This window comes from Kryptolebias marmoratus, linkage group LG4, assembly GCF_001649575.2.
Source record: "Kryptolebias marmoratus isolate JLee-2015 linkage group LG4, ASM164957v2, whole genome shotgun sequence".
In the NCBI taxonomy this organism is placed as follows: domain Eukaryota; kingdom Metazoa; phylum Chordata; class Actinopteri; order Cyprinodontiformes; family Rivulidae; genus Kryptolebias; species Kryptolebias marmoratus.
The window spans coordinates 29,783,683-29,793,498 of NC_051433.1; the positions used below are offsets into that span (position 1 = coordinate 29,783,683).

The window sequence follows — 9,816 nt, forward strand, 5'->3', positions numbered from 1 at the left end:
AACATTTTGGACATATCTAAATAAGATGGAGTAAATCTGGATTTGTCTGGCAGGCAAATGTTTTTGGCTTAAAGTGCCTCCAAGTTGTGTTTTCGGTCTGCTTCGTTAGTTTTCATACTTGCAACCACACAGCGTTAAACATCCAAATGGGCACGTTACATTTCTCCGCAGAGCGCCTGCTTTCCAGCGCGGTTCTGAAGAATCCGAGGGGCACCTGAAAGCAGCACGGTCCCTTTGCCCCGCCCCCTTTTGACGCCGGTGGAGAGCTGGGTCTCAGACTGCAGGACTCACCGGCTACATGTGGGGGTCTACGCTGTCCCGCGGAGTTAAAACAATACTAAACTTGGCTTGTTTTTCAAACTGAGACTGCATGGAGCGCTAAAAGTGTGTTTGATTTTATTTGTTATTTTTTTGAACAAGCGGCTGGATGTTCAAAGTACAGAAAGTTTGATTTCGGCAGGTCAGGACTGACTGAACGACGGGATTTATGTTTCACCTCGGGGAATAAGGTGGATGAACGGAATCCTGTGAAGGAGCTTCGCCTCACCTGGAAGGAGACAGTAGGCGGTGTAAGGTGAGTGAACACAGCTCAGAGTAAAACCTGCCGGCTCGCCATCACCTACTTTTTTCTGTCGGACAGAAGCAGCACTTAGTTAATCACTATATTTGTTATATTCTGGAGGAATTCCCGTGCACACGGTAGGAGCAAAGAAAGTAACGCGCAGGTCAAACTTCGGTTGGTCATTTTCACGAGCGCATTGTGACGTCACGCCGCGCGCCCCTGTAGCGGCAGTGCTTCCGACCAGCAGGGGTCGCTGCAGAGAAGACGAGCCCGCTGCACCTCAGGAGTGGGACCAGTAGAAGAACAGTCATGCCCAGGGTCAGAAATCACGCTGTTAGGGATTGATTTAGCCCTTTTTTTTTAATTTAACCTCAGCTTTTAAAGTCTGGCAGTCATTTTACATGACTGTGTGTTAAAACAGACTTCGATCTTTCAGGTTTTAATTAAGTAGAAACTGAAAGTCGACTTGAACACAATGTAAGACAACATGGACTGGAAATTACACATTTCCAGGCGTCTTTGGGGCTGTGAGTGGTAGATAAGACGTTTTAATTCAACCCCACTTGGTTCTACGTGGTCTTGGTAGTTTTCCACAGAACTGATTGCCGCCTGGTTGTGAGCAGGTTGTTGTAGCGTGACTGCCTGAAACTTACCACCAATGGGTAAATAGGTGAAATAGAGTCACAAAACACCTATCGTTCTCTGCCATGGTTCCTAAAAATGCCATGGTCGAGTCGAGGCCACCTTCCCTCCACCAATTGGAGCCTGTAAAGACTCCATTTGGTCTAGCTCCATCTGAGTTCTGTCGTCAGCCAAAAAGCACAGAAACATTTACATGTTACCATTTTAATGGATATATTATTTAAAAAGGTCAATAAGAAATGTGAATACTGAGGTTACATGGCTTTAAAATGGTGGGTTTCCTGTGAAGGAGATGCTCTCCTGATTGACGTCACTCTCTGTCCAATTGGTGGAATGTGATCGGTTGATGTCAAATCTTCAGCTCGACTTGACTCACTTAGAACCTGGGCTGGGTAGGTTCTAAGAACAGAGCTGAACGTGGGTGGGACCACCCAATAGAAAGTCCCTGAGCCCGGGCCAGGTTGAGCCCATGTTCCTGCCATTTGGAACAGAGACCCATGTTGCCCTGCTCACACTGCCAGGGAAGGTTCCTTTTGCACTGAGTGCCCCTTCGTTTGGTGGCCTTGTTTGCCTTTTGGAGGGACCACATCAGGGCCCAGTGGCAGCATGGTGGTGAGCGGCTGCGGACAGCATCTCCAGCAGCCTCGTACCTCTGTCACCGACTCCGACTCTGAATGGGACTCCTCTCAGCCTCGTCAGCAGAAACCATCCTAAAAGACATCCATGTATTTGTCTTGAAGGAAAGTAACTAAAGGTAAGGCAGGTAAATTGAATTAATAATAATAACAAAAACCTGTATACTTTGAGGGTAAAATCTATAAAAACTGTAGAATAGCGTAATAATAATAGAGATCAGTGAACGGAGTAAATAAAATAAAAAAACATTGACAATTGAAAGCAATGTTACAAAAAACAATCATTAAAAATAAAACAATTCACACAAAGCTGAAACTTAGCTTTCACAAAGTTGCCATCGTTTTTTGGCAGCTTTTACAGAATTCAGTATTTACTCTGGATTAAATCTGTTCCAGACAAACTAGAGAAGGTTGTCTTTCTCTCTCAGAGATTTCTTTGACAAACACTATCATTTCTCAATTTAGAGTAAAACAAATGTTTCAAAATTCTTTTTTTTTTCTATTTGACCTCTCCACACCCTCCCGTCTCTGCTCTGTGTGCATCAATTCCTACCTGTGAATTCCTGTGACGTACAGTAAAGTTATGTAAATCTTGTTGTCTCATCCTTCAAGAGCCGTTGAAAAAGGTCGAGGACTTACGGTAATGTGGAGCTCAGATGGTGAAACCTAGGTGTAGATGATTTTTCTGCCTGTGTTTAGACAGCAGTACCTCGAAACGCTGTGTGCCACCGTGATACACTAATATTAGTTCAAAGCTTGTTTTCTTTTTGAATTAGCTCTCTAGCACAAATGGTAGCAGAGTTACAGTAATTTAAACATCACTTGTAAAATTAGTCTGGCCTGATGGTAAATTTAGGGTTTACTGAAGAAATGTTGAAGGGTGCCCAAATATCCAACATAACTTTGTAATAATCTAAATAAAAAGTGCCTCCAATTTGATGTTTGAACTGTATTAGAAGTGTAAAGACAACCAAGATAAAAAGAAATGTTAAAGCTGCTGCCAGAGGCTCATTATGGTCACCATGGTAACCACACACCTCTGTCTGTCACTCCCTGACTGCCAAGTAAATTCAAGGCAGACAGCTATAAGTCAGATCTTATAAAAATAAAAAAACTTCTTGAACAATGATCGACAGAAGACTCTCATGGTCACACAAGTTTTCATGTCTCTACTGTGTTTGACAAGTAAAAAAGACAGTTTGCAATTACGGTTGAAATCTGTGGATCTTTTCTGTGTACTGTCTTCATTCTGGTGGGGGGGTTGAGAGAAAACTGCAATTTCTGTAGCAGCGAAAGACCCAGTGGGTGAAAGGAGACAAAAAGGCCTACGTTATGATGTGTAACTTGTATGTGTACCTAAAAGAGTTGTGGGAATAAGAAGAGTTTGTTTGCAAAAGATTTTAAAATTTTAGACAATTAAAAAGTTAGTTTGATATTATTAACTTTCAGTTGAACAGTAGGTGGAAAAAGCTGTAAATATCATAAATAGTGAACTGTGAATTGTGGAAAAGCCATAAAAAATACCAAAGTGCCAGTTCATTCATGGAAAGTCTAAGTTTCTGTGACCCCCTTTTAAACTTTGATGGATGTTTCTACTGTGAAGTATGTCTGAGCTATGAAACTCCAAATAAGGCTGGGTTTTCTCATGAGTTTGGCCAAAATTCCACTCATTTCCTCTTTTTTTCTTGCTGTGTTTTGCAAATTTCGACTACATCATGCAGTGTACTGCTACCAAAAGTCAGAACGTGTCATTAAAATCAGTTCACTGATTCATGAGAGACTTTCTAACAGATAAACAAACGAACATGCAGACATTATCACTCTCTCACCTTTGGTGGCACAAGTAGGAGTCTGTTATTAGAAGTAAAGTAAACTCAGTGGTTTCTCTCCCTATTAGCTCTGAGGTGACTGCTTCCTTTAAGGTCTGGGTATCTTCTGCAGAGATCCGTTGTGTTCAGAACCTTGGGTCTGGTGAAGTGACGGTGTTCTGCAGGGCTTGCGTTCCTTGAGGTTTCTGTTACAGGTACTTTAGAATCTTGATTTGATCAGAAAGGTGTCCTCTTCCTCTGTTCAGAGGATGAAGAGCAGGATTCACACAGGATCCGCTCCCAGAACGTTCACCAGAGAGGGTATCTGTGAAGTCCTGGAGTGGGCCAAGAGCCCTGTTCACAGATTCCAGGTCCTCCAGGTCCTCCCAAAAGAGCAGCAGTTGTTGAACTATACAGTCTGTAGAGATAACCTTGGATAAGTCATTGTGTTGTTCCAGGACTACTGTTTTCCTTGTCATTTTCAGAGTAGAACCCTGCAGCGTTGGACAGTCTGACACCATGAGGTCCCACTCTGCGTGCTTCCCTCAGTCCCGCTCTTGTGCTCCGGTTGTGGGAGAAGTGTCCAATCTTTCTGCATGTCCCAGTAGCCCTGTTAATGGAGCTTCTTTCAAAGCATTTTCCATGTTTCTGAAACATTTAATTTGTACATTGAGACCGGAAATCATTTCATATAAGCACTTTGATTGTCCCCAGACTAATATCATAATCTTTCTAATCTCTGAGGCATATATATTAACCCTCCCCCCACTGCTCCCCCCTCCACACACACACACACACAGATTGTCTGCTTCGAAACATTCAGGGCCTTTAACAAAGAATACAGGATTGTATTGTTTTTGTTTGGCTCAGTGATGAACTGGGATCCTAGGGACTGGGTCAGTATTTAACTGAGTTAATGCTCACAGCTAATTAAGGAAGTCAACGGTTTAGTTTTGGTTAGACAGATTAAAGGAGAACTTTTTAGTTTTGAATAGTTCTTTTTTCCATCAAAATTTGCCTTCATTAAAGTGAGGACTTGTGTGTTCAGGGTGTGAATTTAGTGGCATTTGTTTAATGTGCTGATGGACAATTAAACCATATGTTGTGGAGTCATGCTCTGATGTTGATGCAAATTTAAAAAAAAACAGAACTTACCACCAAGGCACGATGATATTAGATTGTATGGCTGACCTGCATCTGTGCTTTCAGCCAGTGAGCCGTGACACCGGGCTTTGCACGGCCAATTTTTGAAAATCACACAGCTTGCAGAAATGTATGTTATTTCATTGCCAAAAAATACAATAACAATAAAAAAATTGACCACCACGTACTAGAAGTTCTGAATGTTGGTAGAAAGTCTTGTCAGGAAGGAAACAGTCGGTTTGATGATGATGCAAAGAAGGATTTTGCATAAAATCTAGGAAATCATGGACAACCCTGACCATCCTCCTCATGAGTCATCAGAAAACAGAGTCTCTTTAGTCAAAGGCTTCTTCAGATTAGCTGTAAAACGGAGGAGATCTTTCCTGCCCACAGCCATCACCATCTATAATGAGCTACGTCAACATTTAATTTCCCTTTGGGATTAATAAAGTATTTTTGAATTGAATTGAATTTTCTGTGCTACGAGGAGTGTTGGAGACAGAGTGGCACATGTTCAAATCTTGCTGTTAGGTGTTCAGTGGTGACTGTGTGCGACCAAAACGAAATCTAGAACGTGGATCATTTTCCTGCTGCAATTGGGCCAAGATTTTTATCTCAAAGTTTCCTCAAACATTTATTCCCTGAAAACAACCTGTCTGACTTCACACAGTCATTTCCAACTTTAAAACCCGTAGAGAGATTTAGTTCTTCCTGCCAGCTCCTCACAGCCCGTCTGTCTCTGTCTGTGCAGTGTCTTGTTGTGCTGCTGCTGTAAGCCGAGGAAACGTCCAAACATCGTTTTATTGTCAGCTAGCTTCAAGTGCTCAAGTATTTTAGACCCCATGTGGCTCTGAAAGCTTAGCCCTGTTTGTTAAACGCTGTTGAAGCCATGACTTGTTTCATCCTGGCAGATAATACAGTGAAGCTGTAGCTCAGATGGAGACGACTGGATGTACGCAATGATTACTAGTGGCGTGGAGAAAAACAGCTGAAAGGTTTAAGGAAATAAAAGATAAGTTCAAGAAAATTCTGTCAACAAATTTATGTAATCGATGAGGTCTTTGTGGCAGCCCTACTGCAGTTGTTTGGTTTTTAACTCTTAGGAGTTGGAAGGAGATCATGAAGAAATGAGGCGTGGTTTAAAACTTTTGCACAGGACCTAACCACAGCAGTAGGACAGCATTTTGTGAATTTGGTGTCTTTTGTTTTTGTCATCTTTTGGTGAATCCATCAGAGCTTTATTTGTAGGAATAAACTTAAAACTTTAAAAGATGTCAGACTGGGAGAATGAAAGTTCACCATCCAACATGTCACTGTGAAGGTGCTGAAGATCTCCTGGTAAAGGACAGTAGGTGTGGGCTGCTCCTGTTTGTGTCTGGCAGCTGCAGGAACTCCAGAGGACACCCAGTTTGTAAAGCTTTTACTGTGACCCTGCTTCCCGCAAACAAATGACCTGAATGCAAACGACTGTCAGTTGGTGCCTTCAGTAGAAACAAGTGCAGATGTTATTGGATCAGGTAACAAGACACTCTGATGGTCTCTGGGCTTTGTGTCTGCCTTCTGAAAATGAACATGTGCAGAAAGATGAGCAGATGACAGTGGACCATGTCGTGTTGATGTGTAACCTGTAAATATCAGGACAACGCTGTCATCATGTTTTCTGTTTAGGTAAACAAATGTGTTTGCAGTCTGACTGAAATCCTTCTGTAAGCAGCTGAGAATCATTAGATATTACACGGTGGGATTCAGAATAAATCTGTACACAACAGGATTTCAGTTAGTACAGAATTATATATATATAAATAAACACTGAAGATATTAAGACATTTTTTCTGTGTTACAAATCTGAGTCATTTAGGGTTAAGGATCAGCTGATACTGGCATTTTTAGCATATTTTAACAGCACAGTCTTGCAGATTACAAACCATAAATATGTTAAAGTTATTAAAATCAGTGCCATCATGCGTTTGAAGCCTCAGTAGGTCTACATTGCAGAAAACCTTTAGATGTATGTTGTGTCTGGAAGGAAGGAAGTACCGTGGCTCCAAAAGGAGACAAAAAACCAATTTTGTCCACCACAGCGATGAGTTGGTCATTCAGAGATAAATTTAATCACCTGTTCTGTGGATACTTGTCTCTTCTTTTCAAGTTTCTAACAAAGTTCTCAAAGTCAGGGTCAGGAGCCCAACTGTGGGTCATGAAACACCAAATAGAGGGTTCAGAAGATCTACAGAAATCATATTTATTTAAAACATGATTGCCAATAACATAGTTATCCTTAACTGGTACAAAGAAATAAAAACAGTAGTCATAAACGAATATAAAATAATATAGTGGTTGACAAGACTCTTTGTTAAACATTTTGTTTACTTTATCCAGCAGTAGTTGGGGTCACAACTTTTGCTCCTTTTATTTTGTGGATTGTAAAGTAAAGGTTTGAGAACCACTGCTCTCAAGTGTTGCTTTAGGAGGTAGCTGAGTGAACGCTGTGTCCTCATCTGACGATTAGGATTTTTAATGTCTCATTAAATGAGTGGGATTGAACACAGCTATGTCACTTCCACCATGAGGAGTACCCAAATTGCAAATGGTACAAGTAGCTATTAAAGTGCTCTCATTTTGTTTTAAAAGACTTTTATACCACAGACGGGTGGGCACGTTACATGTCAGTGTTTTAAAGCATGACATGACTGCTGTAAAACCATCGTCAGAAGGTCAACAGTCTGATCAGAAGCAGAGTGTGGTCAGCTACTCTGATATCGATCAACGGAAAAGCTTTGATCAGGTCCCCGATTCAATACCTGAAACTGGCCTCGGACATCCCTGTTGTAAAATCCTTTGCTGAACCTAGGTTAAAAGGTGCTGTGAAATCATGGATTATCCAACCTTTTTTTTTTACCCATTTCTTTCTGGGTCGTGGGGCAGCTGGTTCCTGTCTTCAGCTGACATTGTGTGGGAAGCAGAGGACACCCTGGACAGGTTGCAAGTCCATCACAGGGACACATAGAGACAAATGAGACAACCATTCCCACTCTCACTCACACCCAGAGATAATTTAGAGTTACCAATGAACCGTACATGTTTATGGTCTCTGCCTGCACGGGGAGAACATGTAAACCTCACACAGAAAGGCCAGGAGGTGAACTGTGACCCTGCGATGCTGCAGCAGCGTTAACTGTTGCATTGCCGTGCTGTGACAGTAAATATGTGAACTATTTACCCAAATTACATGATGATCTATTGCAGCTATAATGCTTTTTATATATTTTTCCATGTAAAATCATTAAAAATGGGAGTGTTAAATGTAATGGGTCAGCAGGGCGAACCCAGAATGTAGATTCAACACGAAATGAACAAACTGATTTATTTACCAAAACAAACCCTTACATAGAGGCAGGCGGAGCAGGACACGACCAGGACATGAACAAACAGAGACATCCAAATGCAGTGAACCAGAGTGACGAAAGACAGGTTTTATGGACGAAGGGTGACTAAAAAGGGAACACAGGTGACTGGTTACAAACTGGCGACATGTGAAGATGGGTGAGGCAGGCTGACTGAAAAACTGAGCTGAGGGCAGGTGGTACAGGAAACACATGAGGAAACTGATGACGTATAGAAAGATGAGCAACAACAAGGCATAGAACACAACAACATGAAACCAAATACAAGAACATATTAACAGAAAAACAAGGAACAAACTAAACACAAGGATTACAAACATAAAATCAAATACAATAAAATTACTCAAAATTCAAATTGTTAAATGCAATTTACTGTATATTTAACAGTTTTGTCTTGTGGTAATAAAAGGTCCTTAAGTCCTCTTTCTTCGTTTTATTACTTATTTCTTTATTTGTTCACATAATGTATAAATTGGTGATATACTTTGTCTATCAGACGTCCTGTATTGACTTTCAGTTCTTTCCAGTTCAGAGAAAATTAACCCAAAGCACAAATCAATGTCATACAGAAAGGAAATTGAAAGCTGTTACAGAATGATTGTTCACATGTTTGATTTATGTTTTCCTTCATTTGAAGGCTAATAATATTTTCCCCCAAGCAGTCAGAATAAATGTTTCTTTGATACAGACGTTTAAAGACTAAAGAACATGTATATATTTTTTTTGTTTGCCTCTTTTTTTATATAGATAGATAACTTTTAGATGACTGCTTTGGCCTGTTAGTTAGAAACCAGTTGGACTGCAGTCAGTCGTCTCTGGTCCTATTAATACAAATATGATAACAGTTTGATGCCTGTGCATCCAATTCTACACCAAGATGTTTAAATACCATGAATATGCAATGGTGCCCTTTTCTGTGACTTGATCCTCTTCACTAATCCGATAAATAACATGATCAATCACCAGGAGCCCTGCAGGGGACGTAACACCATGTATATAAATGACAGTATCATCTGCATATATTTGAATGATGCTAATATTTACTGTGTGTGATACCACTCCAAAAGCATGTTGGGCAGTATTAACATAACTGATAAACCTCAGTTTAAACTATATCTAGTTTTATACACTGGTGGCTACAGTTGTTTTTAGCTAAATTTACAAAGACAGTTTGAGAAAGTGAAACCGGCACCTGAGCAATGAGCCAACAGAAACTCTCTCACCCTTTTCTTCTTGTTTTTATGAACTTATTGTGACCTTTGAAAAAATATATTGGGGTTTTGGAGTGTCTAAATGTAAATACCTTGTTTACATACAGTCATGGGAAAAAGAAAGTCCACCCTCTAGTTCTAGTGTTTTAGATAAGAGGAAACAATCTGATCTTTACTAAGTTTTAATATAGCAGAAAAATCTGAGTAGTAGTTTGTTGTCTAACTTTATCAGCCTCTCACATGCTTGTGAAGGAATTTTGGCCCATTCTTCTTTCCAACATTGCTTCAGTTCATTGAGGTTTGCAGACATTAGTTTCTGCTCAGCTTTCTTAAGGTCCCACCACAGCATTTCAATCAGGTTGAGGTTCTGGACTTTGACTGGACCATTGCAGCACCTTGATTCTTTACTTT

General features: G+C 40.6%; 1 protein-coding gene across 3 annotated transcripts in view; it reads left to right on the forward strand.

The window, feature by feature from the left end:
- The first annotated feature begins 253 nt into the window (after positions 1-253).
- The window catches only part of plxnb1b (plexin b1b), a 93,744-nt gene continuing 84,181 nt past the window's right edge, over positions 254-9,816 (forward strand). For 2 of the 3 annotated variants that reach the window (XM_037975183.1, XM_037975185.1), the window contains exon 1: positions 254-574. The gene's annotated coding sequence lies outside the window, so the exon portion shown is untranslated. The remainder of the gene's footprint in view (positions 575-9,816) is intronic. The other variant, XM_037975186.1, reaches the window with a different exon arrangement.